The sequence below is a fragment of the Phragmites australis genome, chromosome 7 (genome assembly GCF_958298935.1).
Source record: "Phragmites australis chromosome 7, lpPhrAust1.1, whole genome shotgun sequence".
Classification (NCBI taxonomy): Eukaryota; Viridiplantae; Streptophyta; class Magnoliopsida; order Poales; family Poaceae; genus Phragmites; species Phragmites australis.
Window position 1 is genome coordinate 12,266,792 of NC_084927.1, and position 21,367 is coordinate 12,288,158.

The following is a 21,367-nucleotide window of genomic DNA, read 5'->3' on the forward strand; positions in this document are numbered from 1 at the left end:
CCACGAGGCATCTTGAGAACATTCGGCGAGCGCAGCGCACTCGCCGGACGGCGGCGCCCTGACGGGGCTTCCCACTGAGGGCACCGCCGGGGTCCCCTGAATTGAGTTCTAGGTTTCCCCTTCATCCTGTTTGGCAGGCAGGACGGAAGGCCGTGTGAGTCTTTCTTCAAAGACTCCGGCAGGGACGCGCGCACGGGAGGAGGCCAGGCGGGAGAGCTCGTCGGCCAAAGTGTTGTCGCGGCGAGGGATGTGCCGCAACTCCAGGCCATCGAAACGCCTCTACAGCTTCCTGACCGCAGCCACGTACGCCGCCATTTGAGGATCCGTGCACTGGTACTCCTTGGATATCTGGTTGACGACCAGTTGGGAGTCCCCTTTGACCAGGAGGCGACGAATCCCGAGCCCCACCGCAGCCCGGAGGCCGGCGATGAGACCTTCATATTCCGCCATATTGTTGGATGTGCGGAACTGCAACTGCACGACGTACCGGAGCTCTTCACCCGTTGGGGAGGTGAGAACCACTCCGGCCCCTGCGCCTTTCAGCGAGAGGGAGCCGTCGAAGTGCATGACCCAGTATCCGGGCGCGTCGTGCCCGGGATAGGCAGAGATCTCTTCTGGGACGATGTTGGGGACGGGTGTCCACTCTGCCACGAAGTCGGAGAGCGCCTGACTTTTGATCGCCTGACGACTGACGAAGTGTAGGTCGAATTCCGCCAGCTCCACTGCCCACTTGACAACGCGCCCGGTGCCTTCCCGGTTTCGGAGAATGGGTCCCAGTGGATACGTGGTAACCACCGAGACCTTGTGCGCCTGGAAGTAGTGGCGCAGCTTCCGGGAAGCGATGAGCACGGCATAGAGCAGCTTCTGAGCCTGGGGATATCTTGTCTTGGCTTCCTGGAGGACTTCACTGACGAAGTACACCGGTCACTGTACCCGATGGGCCCGGACGGCGGCTCTACCCGGGGGGCTGCTGTAGCCTCCAGGCTCGGCGGCGTGGTCGGGGCTGGCCGGGCACTCGGGCTCGACTCCCTGATTGGGAGGAGCAGTGTGCTCGGGCTCGACCCCTTGCTCAGGGGGAGCCGCGAGGACGGGTGAGTGCTCGGAGGCCTCTGGGAGCTGGGACCCAGCACCTGGCCCCAGGCACTCGTCGCGCTCTACCACCAGCACCATGCTTACGACCTGAGGAGTGGCCGAAACGTAGAGCAGCAGGGGCTCACCTTCGGAGGGAGCCACCAGCACGGGTGGCGAGGTGAGGTACTTCTTTAGATCGCGGAAGGCCTGCTCGGCCTCCGGCGTCCAGTCGAAACGACCGGACTTCTTCAGAAGCTTGAAGAGGGGGAGCCCTCGCTCCCCGAGCTTGGAGATGAAGCGCCCGAGGGCTGCCATGCAGCCGGCGAGACGCTGGACCTCCTTGAGTCGAGCCGGGGGTCGCATCTGCTCGATGGCCCGGATCTTCTCTGGATTGACCTCAATTCCTCGGCCAGAAACCAAGAAACCAAGGAGTTTGCCCGCCGGCACCCCGAAGACACACTTCTCCGGGTTGAGCTTGAGGCGGGTAGTGCGGAGACTGTTGAAAGTCTCGGCAAGGTCCTCGAGCAGGGTGGCGCGGTCTCGGGTTTTAACCACGAGATCGTCGATGTAAGCTTCGACGTTGCGGCCAACCTGTGAATCAAGGGTAATACGAATAGCGCGCTGGAAGGAGGATCCAGCGTTGCGCAGGCCAAAAGGCATTGACATATAGCAATAAGTCCCCACCGGAGTGGTAAAAGTAGTTTTTTCCTCGTCCCCTACGGCCATGCGAATCTGGTGATACCCGGAGTTTGCATCTAAAAAGCATAAAAGATCGCATCCCGCAGTTGCATCTACAATTTGATCAATGCGAGGTAAGGGGAAGGGATCTTTAGGGCAAGCCTTATTTAGGTCGGTGTAGTCCACGCACATGCGGAGCTTGCCGTTGGCATTCGGGACGATGACTGGGTTTGCCAGCCAGTCGGGGTGGAGGACTTCTCGGATAAATCCGGCGTCGAGGAGCTTGCTGACCTGCTCGTGGATAAACTCCTGGCGCTCAGGCGCCTGCCGCCGGACCTTCTGCTTCACCGGGCGGGCGTCCGGACGCACCGCCAAGTGATGCTCGATCACCTCCCTAGGGATCCCGGGCATGTCGGACTGTTGCCAGGCAAACACGTCTGCGTTAGCCCGGAGGAAGGCAACGAGCGCGCTTTCCTATTTGTTGCCCAGGTCACCGTCGATCCGGACGACCTGGGTAGCGCCTTCGCCCACCACGACCTCCTTCGTCGGAACAGAGGCGTCGGCGGCGAGTCGGGGTTTGGATGAAGAGGGTCCCGGGCCCCCTGTAGAGCCATCGACCTCGGCCTGCGCTGAAACCAGAGCCATGTATGACTGCTCAGCGCAGGAGACGGCGCCGCTGGAGTCGGCGATCACGGAGATGGGGCCCGCGGGGCCCGGCATCTTAACCGTGAGGTATGCATAGTGCACGACCATCATGAACTTGGCGAGCGCCGGACGCCCGAGGATGGCGTTGTAGGGGAGAGGGAGCTCCGCGACGTCAAAGAGGACGCACTTCGTGCGGAAGTTGTCCCGGCTCCCGAAGGTCACGGGCAACTCGACCTGCCCGAGGGGCAGGGAGTGCCCGGGGGTCACTCCGCAGAAGGGGAGCGATGGCCTTAGGCGCCTGGAGGACACCTGCAGCTTCTCAAAAGCCTCCTTGGAGAGGAGGTTGATGCCTGCACCACCGTCGATCAGCACTCTGCCGACCTTAACATTGCAGACAGTGGGGGACACCACCAGGGGTAGTCGCCCCACGGCTGCAGTACTTACGGGGTGATCGGCCATGCTGAATGTGATCGGAGCGTCCGACCATCTCAGGGGCCTTACGGCCTCCTCGCTCGGGGTTGCCGAGCACACCTCGCGTCGCATGACCTTGATGCCACGGTGCGAGGAAGGCGTGTACGCGCCTCCGTCGATGAAGGCGACGGCGTGCTCGGGCTCCTGGAAACCGAGCTCGGCGTTGTCGGGGGCGACCTCAGCATCGCGCCCTCCGTGGGACTCATCGCGCTCCCTCTAGCGCTGCTCGACGAGTCCTTTGACCGTACGACACTCCGTGAGGTCGTGCCATCTGGTCTGGTGTATGGGGCACCATTTACCTGGCTCGGGCCCCGCGGGAGCGGGGACCCTCGCTGGAGCAGGAGCCCAGCCGGGGGCCGGGGCTCTTGCGGGAGCCGGTGCCCTAGTTGGTGCCGGGACCCTCGTGGGTACGGGGGCCCGAGGAGGGGCCCTAGCAGGGGCCCTCGCGGGCCGTCGGTCGACGCCCGGCCGACGCTCTTGCCAGCGGTCGGGCTCTTGAGCCGGCTTATGGGCGGGGCCCTGGGCCGGCTCGATAGGAGAGGCCTCGCGCTTCCTTCTCTTCTTCTTTTCCCGCTTGTCAGAGCGAGAATAACTTGGCTGGTCGGCGGCGGGGCGGGGAGCATGCCACGCCCTGGCCTCCGCAGCCTTGGCGCACTTATCGGCCAGTGCGTAGAGCTCCACAGTGGTCTCGATCTCGTGCGTACCTAGCTTTTCGAGCATCCGCTCATCGCGGACGCCCTGCCGGAAAGCAACAATAACAGCATGGGGGCCACTCGCGGGATGGTGTTGCGGGCCTGGCTGAAACGCTGTATAAAGCGCCGTAGCGTCTCCCCTTCCTGCTGTTGGACGGCGTGGAGGTCGCACTCCAAGCCAGGGCGCGTGAATGTGCCCTGAAAGTTGGCCACAAACTGGTGGCAAAGGTCATCCCAGGAGCTAATAGACCCTGGGGGTAAGTTCATAAGCCAAGAGCGGGCAGAGCCCCTCAAGGCAACATGAAAATAATTTGCCATCACCTTTTCGCTGCCTTCGGCCACTTGAACGGCCGTTGTGTAGATCTGGAGGAACTCGACGGGGTCGATGGACCCGTCGTACTTCTCCAGCAGCTCGGGGCGGAACTTGGAAGGCCACCTGACTCGACGGAGCTCAGCGGTGAAGGCACGGCAACCGGTGCCGTACCCGGCAGCGCGAGCGGGGGTCCTTGGTGGCGAGTGGCGGCGAGCCGGGGATTCCCGGTGATCGTGGGCCGGGAAAGAGGAAGCCTGGTCCTCTGCCCCGACCTCCTGCCGCGTTTCCCGCTGGCGCTCGAGAGTGACCCGGGCGTCCTCGTGGCCCCTCCGCTTGTTAAGGCGCAAGCGGAGGTCCCAGGCTTCGGACACGGCCAGGGGGACGGCGCTCCGCCTGGAGGCCCCTCGGCCTGTGCTGGCGTTGCCTGTTGAGGAGCCAGTTCTGGTGGCGCCACGTTGAGAGGTGGTGCGAGGACTCCCGGCCTGCACCTGGCGGCGGGCAGTGCCAACCAAGGCGACGACATCTTGGATCCACCGGCCTTCCGGAGTGTTCGGCGTGGCCTGAACGGGCGGGTGCCTGAGGAGAGCATGCGCTGCAAGCAGCGCGCTCCCCGGGCTGGCCTCGCTAAACGCGAGTCTGCGCCGAAGTGGCACCCGACGCTGTCCAGAGGCGGACCTAGCGGCCGGGGTCCCAACCTCCTGCTGTGGCCCAGCGCCTTGATCCCCTTGGGAGGGAAAAACCGCGCACGTGGATAGCGGCTGCTGCTGGAACGCAGCAGCGACTGGGCTCTCCCGGGCGTTGGGCAGCACTTCGTCACTGGAAGTGGAGCCGGAACGCTGGAGACGGTGCCCACCAGCCATCTTTCCTGTGGAAAAAAGCAAACGAACAAATCCAGGGATATTCCCCCCTACCTGGCGCGCCAGCTGTCGGAGGATGAACTCCTGTCGCAGGGATCCCGAGAGACCCCTTTTTAAAGATTCGGTCGGGGGGATGATCCTGAACGAGTTCGTCGGGGAAATAAATGGAATCGGAAATAAATGCAACGACTGGTGGTGGGGGATGATCGACCTAGTGCAAAAAAGAGATAGATGCATCGGGGTTTAGACAGGTTCGGGCCGCACGGGGGCGTAACACCCTACTCCTGTGTGAGTGCAATATCTTTCCTTGAAGGGAATTCTTCAAGGATGTGTCGGGTTACAAGGGTGTATTGTCTACAGAGAGCTTGAGGCTCCCGTGTTCTAGCTCTGCTCGAGCTGGTTTGTGATGTTCTTCGTTTCTTGATCTGGGCTTGGCTTAGTTGAACTGGACTTGGTTCTGCTTGGGATCAGTTGTCGACTTTGGTTGAACTTAGTCTTCTGCTAGACTTCGCGTGTCTTCATGTGTTCTCCCTCCTTTCCTTTTATACACACGCTGACCTCGACTTATCCTGAATGGGAAAGAGGGGGCGCGAGTGCCAAGGCGCCACGGAGAAAGGCGTCATCATTCCGTTTTGGCGAAGTGACAGGGGCGGTGGAAAAATGCGGCGCGCATCCGACCGCCCGCCACTGTGGACGTCCTTCGGCGCCATTGAGAGGGCCCACCAGGCGGCCACAGAGGCACCCGGCGCGCCCACCCTGTCTTGTTCTTCTGTCAGGGTAGGGTGGCAGGCGGAGCGCTTCGATCCTGGCAACGTTATCCCGAGGCACCTGGATGATACGGGACGGGACCCGTGCAATTAATGGACCCACGCCCCCCTGCCAAAGCATGGCAGGGACTGACACTAGGGCGTGGGCAGTTGAGAATATCAGGATGTTAGGATGTCAGGCCGCACATGCCTATTAAATGCGGCATCGGACCTTTGACTGGCTGACACCCTGCCGACGGGACCCTTCGGGTCGTCGGGCGATCCTGCGCGAACCTTCGGGGAACCAAGTCCTCGGGGGCTGCCACGTGCAGCCCCGAGCACTCTCTCCCGAGCACTTCGATAGGACCCTCGGGGAACCGAGTCCTCGGGGGCTGCCACGTGCAGCCCCGAGCAGTCTCTCCCGAGTACTTCGGTAAGACCTCCGGGGAACCGAGTCCTCGGGGGCTGCCACGTGCAGCCCCGAGCATTCTCTCCCGAGTATTTGGGTAGATCCTTCGGGGAGCCGAGTCCTCGGGGGCTACCACGTGCAGCCCCGAGCACTCTCTCCCGAGTACTTCGGTAAGACCTTCGGGGAACCGAGTCCTCGGGGGCTGCCACATGCAGCCCCGAGCACTCTGTCCCGAGTACTTGGGCAGATCCTTCGGGGAGCCGAGTCCTCGGGGGTTGCCACGCGCAGCCCTGAGCACTCTCTCCCGAGCACTTGGCTCTTCGAACCATCGGGGGACTATGGTACTCGGGGGTGAGTGGGAACCCTTCCGAGCACTTTCTTCCCGGTACTTGGACTCTGCGGGTCATCGGGAAACTGGGGTGCTCGGGGACCAGAAGCTGTGGCCCCGAGCACCTTCTCCCGGAACTTAGATTCTCCTCATCCTGCAGGGGGGACCTCGCGGGATGGTGACACGTGGCGGACGGCCGGCCTGGTCTCGGGACTCAGGGACCCCTGGTTCCCAATACACCGACAACGTGTTTAAACAAAAAAGATACATCTGAACGTCAAGAGGAAGATATAAGCAAGGTAACTGCATGCAGTGTTATCGATTACAAGGGGAGAGGCACATGTTCTCCTTCATCTTTATAAATGGTGAGTTTGTTTTTTCTAAAAGCAGTAAACTCTTAATAGCATTTATCCACATTATATTGTATTCTAATGGACAAGCAACTCAAATCAGATGCTACTCTATGTATATATCATGTAACACAGAGCATATTGCAGCAGTAGGCCATTTTTTACTTTTAACCACTTCTCAAGATGCTGGCTGCCCCATTATTTAGTGTTGAAATACCTCTATGAAGCTATAGATAGACCTGTAAATGTTCTCTAAAAATATTGTTGCAGGAATGAGTATGAGATATACCATGTGCTAATCATGGATTTGTGGTAGTGACTTTCTAATTTTTCATAGGCTTGCATTTATACTGCATCAAAACTGAAAACTGCTATCGTTGCAATGTGCATTCCATTATTTGAATCTACCAATCTCCCCTATTTTTGGTGGCTGGTACTCAGAAAAAGCAATGCACATTTTTATGTGCATGGACATTTTCAGATTGATAATAATAAAAATCTGGGCTAGAAGCAACATGCTTACATTTTCTTATTGTCTCATGGTTGAAATGTTATGAGTTCGATGTTGCGAAACTAATGTCGTACATTTGTATTCTATATTCATGATGCAGGGACATCAGCAAGTTGAATGACATATGGTTTGCAAATGAATCACCGTCCACCAAATTGTTGGCTTACTTTTGAATGGAAGTGATTTTCCTAACTCCAGGAAGGCAAGTACTATTCATTCGTATTTTCTTATGTTGTTGTTTCATCATATCAGCAGGTCAGATCTGATTGAACCTTTGGTTGTGCCATGTGTTCATGATTTATTGATCTCTAACTTCTGTTTTGGTTGCAGCTAACCTGTGGAATATGCTTTGAAGGGTATTCTTTTGATGTGATGAGTTCCGCCTGTTGTCCTCATTTTTATTGCAATGGATGTTGGGAAGGTCTCTTTTTCCCCTGTAACTTTTTGACTGTAATTGCACATAAATTTTCATGGTCTATTTCCCTTTGTATAAGGTCCAGTTTTTCCCACAGTTTGTGTAGGTGATTAAGTATGCATATGTTTGTGCATATCATGTATATTGCAGCATAATTTCATGTTTTACCTTGGCTCCCCGCAAACTGATTTTGTGGTCCCTCCATTATGAGGATCGATGAGAATAAGTTTGGGGTATTATATATGTTCCTATATACATATGGTAATGATATCGTGGCAGAATGTTAGAAGTAGAAGTATACCTGTAAGTATATTTTACCTTGCTTTTCCTAATTAGACTTGAAGGCATTGACTAGATTAGTCACATAATGATGCAACGGATACAAAATCTTGGCGCCTTGCTACGGTGATTGCAGTTTCAGCATTAGCAGGCGAACAACAAGCACTTACAGTGTCCCCCTCAAAAAGCAAGCACTTACAGTGGATCGTAAGTAGTCCTAGCATAGTGTTCTCTTACTCCTAGCCTTTTCATTTTGGTTAACTCATCTTATCTTTCACGATCTACGAAATAACAACCCCTTCTAAAGTCATGCATGTTACTGCCTAACATCATGATGAACATATATTTGCATCATTTCCTTACTTCTCATGCACATTCTTCTTTTAGGTGCTTGATCAGCCCAAGGTTGGACAGGTGCTACGAGGGAGAAGGACGTGAAGGTCCAAGGTGCTTTGAAAACAAGCTTGAAAATTTGCATTTATCTTCAAGAAAACTGAATTCAAAAGGTAAATAACAAGTTGTCTCTGATACTATATGGATTGGTGCTATCTTTTCTTAGATAATAAAAAGATGTATTGTATCTAACATGCTAAAAGGGTATCCATGGATGGATTGGTGTACTGTAATATAAGTTAGTGTGATTTCGTTTGAATGCTTTATGAATCAGATAATTCCAATGTGGATATTTCTATTGTTGGTTTGTTTGCTCATGCAACGATAGTTTGCATAATCAAAGGAAAATTTGTTAAACGTGTCAGATAGCGTATGGTTCGGAATGAGAGATTAGTTGTGCTATTATTTTTACTCATGACTATTATACCGTTTATTTTTCTCCTTTACATATTTTAAAAGGACAACTAAATTCCAACCATGCATACTACAGTAGTTAAGCATGTACACCTATATTTAGTATAATTTGGTCTGAATGCTACTTCCTCTTTCTATTTGGAATATTTAACATCCAATTTTCAATGTACATCCTCCTTTTTGTTTTTTGGCTACTTAGTATCCAAACTCCCAGCACATTGTTTATAGATCCCACTTTAATATGCGGCAAAACCAAACAAAAAAAAAGGGAAAATCCATATGTTGTTTCCCTATTTACCTAGTTAGATAAGCATTTTTGTTAAAAGTTGTAAGCAAATCAAAATAGGCTCAGAAGCAAATAAGAACCAACGTGCAAGCAAATTTGCATGAATTCAGAGATTGTAAAAGCAAAATCAAATGAAAGATTTGTTTCAGTTAAAACAATAGAGCTTATATTTAATATTGGGAAAAGCCAAAATCAACCCAAGATTTACACCTAGATAGTTGATTATGAGAAGCACAATTAGAATATCTGCAAATAAACTGAAAAAGCAATTTGATGTATTTCACTTGGCAAATTTGTAGCAGTGTATAAGCAGTTTGGTAGAACTGCAAACAAACATAAAAAGCAATTTGATTTATTTTTCTTGGCACACATGAAGCAATATATAGACAAATTGATACAACATTTAAAAGCAAATCGGTAGAGCATAGAAGAAAACATGTTGGAGATTGGTGGCATTGCCCTCCAAAATCCTAACTTAGCCGACACACTTAGGGCGAAGCAAGACACCCGTGTGGGTGGGAAATCTGCTTGTTCATCCCATATTCAACCAGGTATATAAAAACAGTTGTCCAAAAATATATGCAAATTGATATGAATTAAGCATAATGCTTAATAGTCACAAATATTTGCTGCATAAATGGACTTCTACTGAATTGCACATCATGCACATGAGGTACAACAATATGATTATACTTCCTCATGCCACACATAACTAAATAAATTTTTGTGTATACCAATGTGGATGCCATATATATGTGTCGCCAGAGGTCCACTTCACGGGAAATCTCAGGAACCTATGCATCGCTCTGAACATTCGATCAGAATCCGATGGTCCTCAATGCTGTTAATCGCTGTTGAACATTAACAACTAATAAGGGTCGCTGTTGAATCCGAAAGGCTGCTGTTAATCGCTGTTGAACATTAACAACTTGATAATTTTATTTCTACTCCTTGTTGAGTATTGACAGTACTGATCATTTGTGGCTTGTAAGTGAAATAGAAATTTAGCCTTATTAGTTCGAATTGATCCAGACCTGAGCTATTGAGAAGGAAGCAGGGCGCATTAAAATCCTAACTCTGGCTGACACGCTTAGGGCGAAGCAAGACGCACCCATACGGGTGGGAAATCCGCTTGTTCATCCCATATTCAACCAGGTATATAAAAACAGTTGTCCAAAAATATATGCAAATCGATACGAATTAAAAAAAAATGTAAGCAAATCAAAATTTATTTGTGTGTAAAAAAAATCATGCAGTCAAAGAGGGAAAAAAAGCTGTTGAAAAAATTGGGAAACAATTCGTTACCAATCTGCAAACAAATTCAGTCACCCCTATTCTACTTTGTGCGGAGAACCTGAGCGTACTCACTCTAGGCATTTGCAGCACCCTCTCCTATGTCGTTGGGTTCTCATCCTGGTGTAGGTGCTCCAGGATGTAGGATGGGGGAACAAAGCGCATCAGGTCAGCACTGAGTTCCCAGGGGAGTAACTGGGTTGGTGTAGCGCCAAGCTCCCGACTACACGGCCGCAGGCAAGACGACAGCGGGGCAGAGGAGACTATAGAGATGCTTAGATCTGGTTGCTTGACATCAGAGGAGAGGGGGGCTCAGGCACTAGAGGCGTGTTTTGCCATGGAGGGCACTGAAGCAGAGGGGCTAGCGAGAGGAGACGAGGGATTTCGATTGGGAGCAGATAAGACAAGGGAGTGGGTGATGTCATTCGAAGCCACGTCCCTCCCATCGGACGGTGGACATGCATGCGTGCCGGAGTGCTAACGGCTGCACGACCGAAATAGTCTTTACCTTTTAAAATCATCTGAGAACGTGGTAGCTTAAAAAAAAATACACAATCATATTTTGACTTCAGTTATGTATAATTGTAATAGGTGTTCTTTAACTTCTACAATAATAGGTGACCATAAACTTCTACACCGTAATTTGCTTAAAATTTTAATACTCGATTACAATATTATTGATTTTATGTACATACTCTCATCACAATATTATTAATTACATGTGTCATATGCATGCTTAGTAGTTTGACAAAGAACAAAGACAATAGTTGTAGAACATGTGGTTGGGGAGGAACACTGTTAAAAAAAATGAAACTAAAAAAGAAAAAATTAAAAAAAGGAAAAGAAAATAATAAAAGGACAGAATTTGAACGTAGGGTGTCACAGACCTTCGTTTTGACTGCTTCTAAATGGTACTAGTGGAGACTGCGCGCCGCTAGCAGAGAAACACCGGTAAAAAAACAGGGTTAAGGACGGTAATATATATCAGTTAGTGCTATATTACAGAAGTTCTGATTTCGCCTGGCTGTGCTACGCTAGGTAGAATATAGGATAAACATGGGTGTTTCTTTTTCTTTTGTTTTTTCTGGACGAATGTGGATCATGCACATGAGGTACAACAATATGATCCTCATGCCACACATAACTCAAGAAAAAATGTTCTATATCAATGTGGATACCATATTAAATACTGATGATACGAAAATGTCAACTGTTTAGGAAGTGTTGGGATCGAAGTCCCAGACAAGATGGACCTTCGGGCGCAGAGATATCGAAGGTCCCTCAAAGTAACACGTGCTGGAGGCAAAACAATTTTCGATTACCCCTTACGGTTACACTGTGCCTCTATTTATATCCTGTACCTGGCGATCATGGGTTCCGTTTACATATCTTACCCCCTAACCTGCTACATTCCCAGAATATCCGGGAGCATTATGGTATAAATGAGCATGATCCCATAATTACAACAGTACCCAGGACAACCGTAGTCGGGCCCACTGTGTCGAGCTAGCCATCCCTTCGAAGGGTGCCGAAGCCGTCTTCGCCCGGTAGCATGCCAAGCAGCCCTCGCCTCCCGGTGAAGGTCAGCTCACGCCTTCGCTTGCTCCAAAAGATGCGGGATGCGAACCTGGGCTTCGCTCGCCAAGCGAAGGTAATGAGCCTTCACCTTCGCCGGTTCGGGAACCTGAAGATGCGAGGGCGCCCGCACCCTTCGATCAACTTCGCTCCCTGACTTCCGCGGCTGACGGACAAACTCCTGCAACAGAAGCACGATAGCTATCACGTAGCATCTCCAGTAGACTTCGCGGTTCCCTTCGAGTTAGGGGGTGGTGGGAGATGATCCCCAACAGTAGCCCCCTACTGGCAAGGTTTATCTTTGATAGACCGAGCCTATAGCCTTCAAGATATCTCAACGCCATCCCCCTTCGCTCCAGTAGACTTCGCGGTTCCCTTCGAGTTAGGGGGTGGTGGGAGATGATCCCCAACAGTAGCCCCCCTACTGGCAAGGTTTATCTTCGATAGACTGAGCCTATAGCCTTCAAGATATCTCAACGCCGTCCCCCTTCGGTCTATCGAAGTATACTGGATTCAATGCACGCTGTTAATTTTTGGTTGTTTTTTTTACTGCTCCTTAGTAGCTACGTAACGATCTCTGTAATTGCCTGTATTTAATGTTCTTGTGGATGCCTAAGCATGGTTTTCGGTGCCGGTTCAATTTTTGATGCAGGAAGTTGTAACTGCCGCCGTCTCGCCCTATAAATATCGAGCTGCTGTCAAATTTTTTTTACCGTGCCCTTGCTAAAGCTGTCGCTCTCGCACGAAGTCGATTATAGTTTTTCGAACGCCCTAGACGAAGCCCCCGGTTGTCATCTTGCTGTTGAAGGAACTTCTTGGACTATATGGCTCCGAAGACTAGATCCTCCCGACCGAAGACCTACTGGATTGGCCAATCCAAAGTGGATGGCGAAGTTCTGGCTGGCCTTATCAGAGAAGGTTTGATTAGCGATGTTTCGAAGGTCCAGCTTCCTGGCAAACAAGAGATACCGGAGCCAGCTGATGATGAGGCTATTGTGTTTGTACACTATTTTCGGGCCGACTTTTGGCTTCCTTGTAACGAGATGGTGACTAAAGTATTAAAACTGTTCGAAGTCTATTTGCATCAATTGACCCCTAACGCCATAGTGAGAATGGGTCTCTTCACCTGAGCCGCTCGCTCGCAGGGAGTTAAGGCATCCGCGAGGGCCTTCGCCGCCGCGCACCGACTGCACCACCAACTGAAGCCGGTCTTCACCCGCGGAGTACAAAGCGAGGCCCACTATGGGTGTTTGAACTTCGCCTATTGCGCTGGCTTGTCTACGCCCGCGGTGGTGTATAAGAACAAGTGGCCTAGTGATTGGAACCAGTGGTGGTTCTACCACAAAGTGGAACCCGAAGAATATCTTGTATCTAGATGCGAAGAAGTTAAGGGAAACCGTGCGCTAGATGTGTGGTTGAAATCATCGCAGCAAACGGCCCTTGAAGCCTTCGCCAGGTGCGCGAAGCATCTTTTGACTCGCGACTTGGTGGAGGAGTTCGTAGTTGCCGGAGTCTGGCCCTTGAGCCGTGGCTAGGTTATTCCGGAATTCGGGGACAAGGGGCCCGAGGGGCTGTGCCGGCCCCATCCTAGTGTGGACGACTTCGCAGGTGCTCCCTTGTCCGTACATTTTTACATAATTTGAATTTTCTTGCCTAACGGTTATGATTTTTTCCAGATTTGTCAGTCGCTGAGGTAGAGGCGAAGGCTATAATGTTAGTCGGCAAGATCACACCGGGCTAAGCGCAGCTCTGTGCCGACCAGGGCCTTACCTGAAGGCTGAATACAGTCTTCGAGTATCGAGGTCTATCATATTCTGAACGACCGAAGATCACCGCCGTGCTGCAAAGTAGCGCGGGGGGCTCCCCAGCAGCAGAAGCGGGCGAAGAGGCCGCCGTTGGCCCTTCGACGAAGAGGAAACACTCCAAGCGGTCACCGAAGGGGGGCCGTACCAAGAAAGCTGTTGCCCTCCGGAAAAGGCCGCGCGAAGCTGCACCCGAGGTTTTTCACACAGAAACGTCTCCTAAGGGCTCCGCTGCTTCGCGTGACATGGCCCGACGGGAGAGTTCTGAAGGCGCGCAGGAGGGCCAGGCGCCAAAATCATTGTTTTGCTCGCACGTCGATCTCCCAACGTTAATTCTGAGCGATGACGAGGAGTTGACAGAGGCGGGTGCGATACCCGAGGCCGCCACTCAGGGGGAGCCCGAAACCGAAGGTGCCGACAACATAGAAGTGGTGGCGTACTCATTGCCCTCGTCACCTTCGAGCTCATCTTTTGAGACTGAAGAGTCAACGCCGAGTGCGCCCCGCCGCGGCGGGAAGGGTTTGATGGGCCTTGGCGGGCTGCTTGATGCGAAGGGCATTGCGCCTGAGGCGCTGCGGCCCGCCGCTTTTGAGCCGAGTACCGGGGAGGTTAGTGATGCGAAGAAGATGTTTGGTACCTTTGTCCTTCCCGAACTCAAGATTCCGCTCGCCCAAAAGTCTACAAGCGAGCTGCTCGATGCCTCTGATGTGACTATAGAGAAGGTATATCGTTTATTTTCTTACATTATTATACTTGGTATTTTGCTGACTTGTATTCGACACTGCAGGTTTTGCTCCTTTCACGGGCTCAGCGCAAGCAGGCTGAGAAATCCGAAGCCCGAGCCCGAAGCGCACACGCCCAGATTGACTTGCTGCAAAAACGGGTAGAAAAAGCTGAGGGCCAAAAACACGAGATGTCGCGGTGAGCGAAGGATGCTGAATTGCAACTGGAGCAGCTTGAAAGGGAGGTTAGCACCCTTCGCTCGGAGAAGCAGATTGCGGATAGCGAAGTAAGCTGTCTTTGCCAGAACCTACAGTCCTCCGAGGCGCAAGTGTGCGACTTGCAGGCACTTTGCGCGTCGGAGAAGGAGAAAGTGCAGCGGCTGCAGTCTGAATTAAGCGAAGCGAAGGCTTTTAATGACGATGCTCTTAATGTCATTGGGGAGCTTGAGCCGGAGGCGGTCGCCGCGTGCGAAGCAAGCAGTCATACCTTTAAAGGTATTGGGGGGCTTATTAGTTGGATCAACGAGACCAGTGGGAGCCTCCTTCCTACTGCGCAACTTTACGGCGATTTCTGCGCGATGGTTGCCGCCCGATGTCTCGAGCAGTCTGTCGAGATGACGGGTTGCGACCATCATACTGCTCTCCAGAGGTCTTCCTTCCAGTACCCGGCGGATCTGTCGACTTCGGCCGTTACGAAGGTATCGAAGAGCACCGCTTGATCATTCACCACCAATTATTGGTGCAAGCACGGCCGCGAGCTCACTCTTCGAGAAGCCGAAATGAATCAACAAATGGTATGCTGAGTTAACTTTTGTTTTATCTGGTCAAAGATTATAAATAAATTATGTGTAATAATAATTATAATAATAATTATTATTTTTGTTAGGCCAAGGCGAGGGATGACCCCTCGTCGAAACCGACGACCACGACAGCCGAAGATACTGGGAAGGTGGGCTGACTCAGCGCGAAGGGTCGTATTGTTTGTGCTTTCGCTTTTGTAATTGACGATGTAACACATTGGTTGTGTAATATATTTTATGTTTATATTGAAGTGTTATTGACCTTTTTGCGCTCCCTGCGCAGGTCCTTCCTTCGGACACTGCGCAGGTAGCTGAAGAAGATGTCCCTTTGACCATGATGAGGGACGATTTTTATGTGTCTTGGTCTTGCTGGGAATCATTTCACCGATGTCATGTCGATATCGAGCTGGAGCGGTATTGGCATGCGAAGTGTAGGTCATATGATGATATGAATGCTAGGACAAAAGCTTTTTGGAAATCCGTTAGTCCTTCGACGCTAGCTAGTCGACGAGCTGAACGGAATCTCCGCCGTGTAGCGAGGGGAGACGTTGAAGACACATCGATGCTCCTTGAGCCGAAGATTGAACCTCAGGACGAAGAGCCAGTTTTGCACCGACCGCAAATTTGCTATCACTGTGGTCCCTCTTCGCAAGTAGTGAGGCATAGTGGTAGCGACGACGATATCCCTATGTCGCCGTCATATTGTACTCAAGTTGGGGCCCATCCGGCCCCAACGACGCATTTTCATGCCAGTGAAAGTATTGCTTTTCAATTTTCTTTCAGTCATTGGTATAAGGATTTTGTTGATCTAGATGTTGATTATGATGCGGAATAAATCGGTTTTGTATTATGACTTGTTCTTTCGTTATACTTTTAGTGGCATGGCGTCCGAAGCGTTTTCTGCAATTCGAGGCGTTCCGAATCTTTGTTTGGGTCTTCGGATCGTTTCCCCGACTTTCATCGCAGTTTCCTGCGATTGCGTGGGGCTACTATTTTATTTTATTAAAATGCCGTCCCCCCCCCCCCCGACTTTTAGTCGCAGGTAACTTCGGCCTGTAGGGATTTGGTTCCTTTTGAGGTCGTTGCGGGGGCTTGATTTTACTTCGTCTCGCGGGCACGTGATCTTTGCCCCCGAGTTTTTTTTGAAGTGCGCTGCCGTTTCTTTGGTTAGGCGATACCTCGTTTTCGCTCCCGAAGGTATGTTTTTCCTTCGGTGCGGGGGCAGGCTCTCTTATCCCCCGACTTTTTGGCGAAGTGTGCTACCATTTTGTTGGTCCAGCGACACTTCATTTTTTCTCCCGAAGGTATGTTTTTCCTTCGGTGCGGGGGCAGGCACTCTTAGCCCCCGACTTTTTGGCGAAGTGCGCTGCCGTTTCGTTGGTCCAGCGACACTTCGTTTTTTCTCCCGAAGGTATGTTTTTCCTTCGGTGCGGAGGCAAGCACTCTTAGCCCCCGACTTTTTGGCGAAGTGAGCTGCCGTTTCGTTGGTCCAGCGACACTTTGTTTTTTCTCCCGAAGGTATGTTTTTTCTTCGGTGCGGGGGCAGGCACTCTTAGCCCCTGACTTTTTGGCGAAGTGCGCTGCCGTTTTGTTGGTCCAACGACACTTCATTTTTTCTCCCGAAGGTATGTTTTTCCTTTGGTGCGGGGGAAGGTACTCTTAGCCCCCGAGCGGTTTTTGTAATTCCGCAAAGGTCGTAAGTGTACGTTTATTTGCTTACACTTCGCACCGCGTTCTAGTCGTCGATTGGTGCGCCAATCTACCTCTAGGTTGGCGCACTTCGACGATAAACTACTAATACTCGAGACAAGCAACATTTTTTTGGGGGTGCTACTATTAATGTTTACATGGGTTTCTGCCTCGTTAAAAACCTCACCCCCTAGTGAAAGGGTCCCCTGTGAGGAAAAGAGTGTAGTACCCTTACAATGTAATTACAAGAAATACTACGAAATAAAAAATTACATTGGTGTCTCGGACTTTAGTTGCTGACCTTCAGGCGTAGAACTTACGAAGATTGTCTGCGTTCCAAGTGTGTGGAAGCTCCTCACCTTCCATATTAGCTAGATGATATGAGCCAGGTCTCAGAGATCTTTTAACTATGAAAGGGCCATCTCATTTACTCTGAAGTTTTCCAACCGATGTTGTTGTACCGAACCTTCGCAGCACCAAGTCTCCGGGGCGAAGGTCTTTTCGGATATATTCCTATCTCTCCATTTTCTTGTCTCTTGTTGATAACTGGCCAGATTTTCTGCGGCTTGCAATCTTACTTCTTCAAGGGCATCTTTCGATGATAGTTCTTCGCATTGGTTCGGTTCATTCCCGACCCTGAATGATTTTGTTTTGCATTCCTCTAGAGTCATGGCCTCTTCGTCGAAGAGAAGGCGAAATGGCGTGTATTCAGTTGGTCTTGCAACCATTGTTCTTAATGACCATAGTACCTTGGGCAGTTCTTCAACCCACTTTCCTTTTGGCAATCCGTGAAGACGCTTCGCGACCCCTGCGAAGATGATGCCATTTGCTCTCTCAACCGCCCCATTAGATTGTGGGTGGTATACTGATGCAAAAATTACTTTAATGCCCAGACCATTGCAGAAATCCCTAAAACCCGCACTATCGAACTGAGTGCCATTGTCCACGGTTACTTCGCTTGGGACCCTGAAGCGGCATACAATATTCTGCCATAGGAATTTCTGAATGTTTCTTGACGTTATGCTCACAAGTGGCATTGCCTCTACCCATTTTGAGAAGTACTCTACTGCCACCGCCGCATACCGTAAATTCCCTAGAGCTGGCGGCAGCTGCCCAACAATGCCAATTCCCCATCGCCATAATGGCCAGATCGGCGGAATGAGTTGTGTCTTCGTCGTCGGTCTGTTTGATCCCTTCGCCCAGAATTGGCATTGTTGGCAACTTCGGACCAGTTGATCCACATCGTTTACAGCCGTTGGCCAATAGAAGCCCTGCCTGTATGCTTGTCCGACCAAAGCCCTTGTTCCGATATGAGAACCGCACAACCCGCTGTGAATTTCTCTTAACAGTTTTTGGCCTTCTTTCTGAGATATGCATCGCAAGAATGGTGCACAGACCCCTGCTTTGTACAAATTGTCTTCTATAACTTTGTAATTTCTGGCCCTCTGAGCCATGCGCTTTGCTCCGACCTGATCTTTGATGTCTCTGTGACCCCGCAGATATGCCAGTATTGGAGAACGCCAGTCTTCGCTTTCGACTGTTGCAACCAGGCGTGTTTGGTTCAAATTGTCTTCAAGGGCCGGTTCATTCAGCTTCTGATAGAAAACGTCTGGAGGCATAGGCAGGTTTTGCGAAGCCGATTTCGCTAGCTCATCTGCTTTGGTGTTATCATTTCTTGATACACTCTTGACTGTGAATCCAAGGAAGTATTTTTCCATTCTTCGCACCGCTACTCTGTACTTAATCAGCTCTGATTCCTTTGCCTGGAATGTTTTTTCAATTTGACTTGTTACGACCTTCGAGTCTGTTTTGACAAGTATTCTCCAGGCTCCCAAAGCCTTCGCCTTGCGAAGTACCAGGAGTACAACTTCGTATTCTACCGTATTGTTTGTGGAGCGGAACTCTAACCTGGCGACGTATCGTAGCTTCGTCCCCGAAGGTGAAAACATTACTGCCGAAACTCCTGCTCCTGTAGCTCCCCAAGCTCCGTCGCAATACGCGGTCCAGACAGGTTCTGGTGGTTCGTCATCCGAGGCCTCGGTTAAGGGTGTCCATTCCGCCACAAAGTCTGCCAGTACTTTCGATTTTAATGATGTTCGTGCCACAAAAACGATCATGGATGGAGCGATCTCCGTTGCCCACCTCGCTATTCTTCCAATGGCTTCTTTGTTATCGAACATGCCGCGAAGAGGTAAGGAAGTTGATACTGCAATCTTGTGAGACGTGAAATAGTGGAAGAGTTTGCGGGATACCATTACTAGTGCATACGCTACTTTTTCCAACTCTATGTATGACTTTTTTGGGCCTGCTAGGGCTTCGGATACATAATATACCGGTGCTTGGCGCAGCCTATTGTCTTCGGGTTTTTCCTGTACAAGTACGACGCTGACTGCTGAGGGGGATGCCGCTATGTATAACAGCAAATCTGCGCCTGGATCCGGGCTGGTCAGTGCTGTAAGCTTCGTCAAGTAGATTTTGAACTCATCGAAGGCTGCTTGCTGCTCCGCACCCCATTTGAAAGGGTCAGAACTTTTTAACACCTTGAAGAATGGTAAACTTCGCTCGGCGGACTTTGCAATGAACCTGTTCAATCAATGCTGCTAGCCTTCCTGCCAGGCGTTGGGCTTGCTTTCTGTTTTGTGGCGGTTTCATATCTAAAATTGCTTGTATCTTCTGAGGATCCACTTCGATACCTCTTTTCGACACCAAAAACCCTAGGAGTCTTCCGGATTGCACTCCGAAGACGCATTTTTCTGGGTTTAATTTTAATCCTGCTCTTCGCAGATTATCGAAGGTTTCCCGGAGGTCTTCGATGTGTTGGCTCCTCCTGGTACTTTTTACTACTATATCATCAACGTAGGCCAATACATTTTGTCCCATCTGCGGCTTTAATATAGCCTGCACCAACCTCGTGAAGGTTGCTCCAGCGTTTCGGAGTCCGAAAGGCATCCTCATGAAGCAATATGTTCCGAAGGAGCTTCTAAAACTCGTTTTGTCTTCGTCTTCCTTTGCCATCTATATTTGATGGTACCCTGCATAAGCATCTAGGAAACTTAGCATCTCGCAGCCAGCCGCGGAGTCTACCGGCTGGTCAATTCTAGGCAGTGGAAAGTCATCCTTGGGACAAGCTTTATTTAAGTCTGTGAAGTCGATGCACATTCTCCACTTTCCATTGCTTTTTCTTACTAACACAGGGTTGGCCAGCCACTCTGAGTGCATTACTTCACGTATGACTCCGGCATCGAGCAGTTTTTCTACTTCAGCCTTTGCTGCTTCTTCTCTTTCTCCCGAAACTTTTCTAAGCTTCTGCTTCCTTGGCTTCGCTTTGGGGTCCACATTTAGCTTGTGCTGAATGATTTTCCGACTTACTCCTTGTACCTCTGGGAGACCAAGCGAAGATGTCGTCGTTGTCGCGAAGGAACATTATTGATCCTCTATCGGAGCCTCTGCCCCTATTGTGACCTTTTTATCTTCTTTTTCATGATTTAACTGTACTATTCTGGTAGTCCCTTCTGGCGCAGCCTTCGCAGATTTCCCTATCTTTGGCTGGTTGCGGTCTGCTTCGCGACCTATCGAAGGGTCTGCTATGTTGTGGACATTTCTTCTTCCTGGAGCTATTCCCACTTCGATTCGCCTAGCCACTCGCTGATCTCCCAACACCTTTATGACTCCTTCCGAGCCAGGCATCTTCATGCACAAATATGCGTGGTGTGGTATTGCTTCGAATGTATTGAGGAATTCCCTCCCAAATATCGCATTGTACAGGTAGTCAATGTCCACCACATCGAAGGTAATGCCTTCTGTGCGGAAATCAGCTGCTCGCCAAACGACACTGGGATTGTTATTTTTCCCAGAGCGTTGATCGTGCTTTCGCCGAAGCCTAGTAATGGCGATCCAGCTGGCTTTAAGTCACTTCTTTGTAGCCCCATTTTGTTGAAGGCGTCAGCGAAGATAATGTCCGCGGAGCTTCCTCCATCAATCAATATCCTATGTACTTCATTTCCTGAGATGTTCGCGGTAATGACGAAGGCATTTGTGTGCAGATAGTCTAGTACCCTCATATCCTCTTGCGAGAATGTAATGGGAATGTTTGACCATCTTGAATTGATGTACGTTGGTCCCACTCCGACATGGTTGACCCTTCGCACGTATTCTTTTCGTTGTCTCTTGGATTCCGTTTGCTGGTTGGACCCTCCTGAAATGGCCAGCACCACATTGTACCCATGGTTTATAGTGTTAACTGATTTGCTACTTTCTGGTGGTGCCTCGATTGCGGGTCTTTGTGGTGGCGGAGGTAGGTCGCCCCGAATGTTCATTTGCCTAGTTTGATCAAACTGAGCTGAAGGTGCAGGTGCACACTGTGGTGCTGGAATTTGCTGCCATTGGTTTGGAAACACCATGTTCTGATTGTGGTTCTGCCACCCTTCGCTTCTTGTGAAGCTTGTTGCATGGTGAACTGTCCTTCCGTTATCAGCAGACTGCTTTGCTAAACTTTCTTTCATAGCCACGACCTGTGGGCACTGTTTGGTCCGATGGCTGGCTCCTTCGCCATGCAGCTCGCAGTAGAAGGTTGACGGGTCGTGCGGAACTTGTCCTCCTCTGCCTCCACGGCCTCTTCCCCTGCCCGC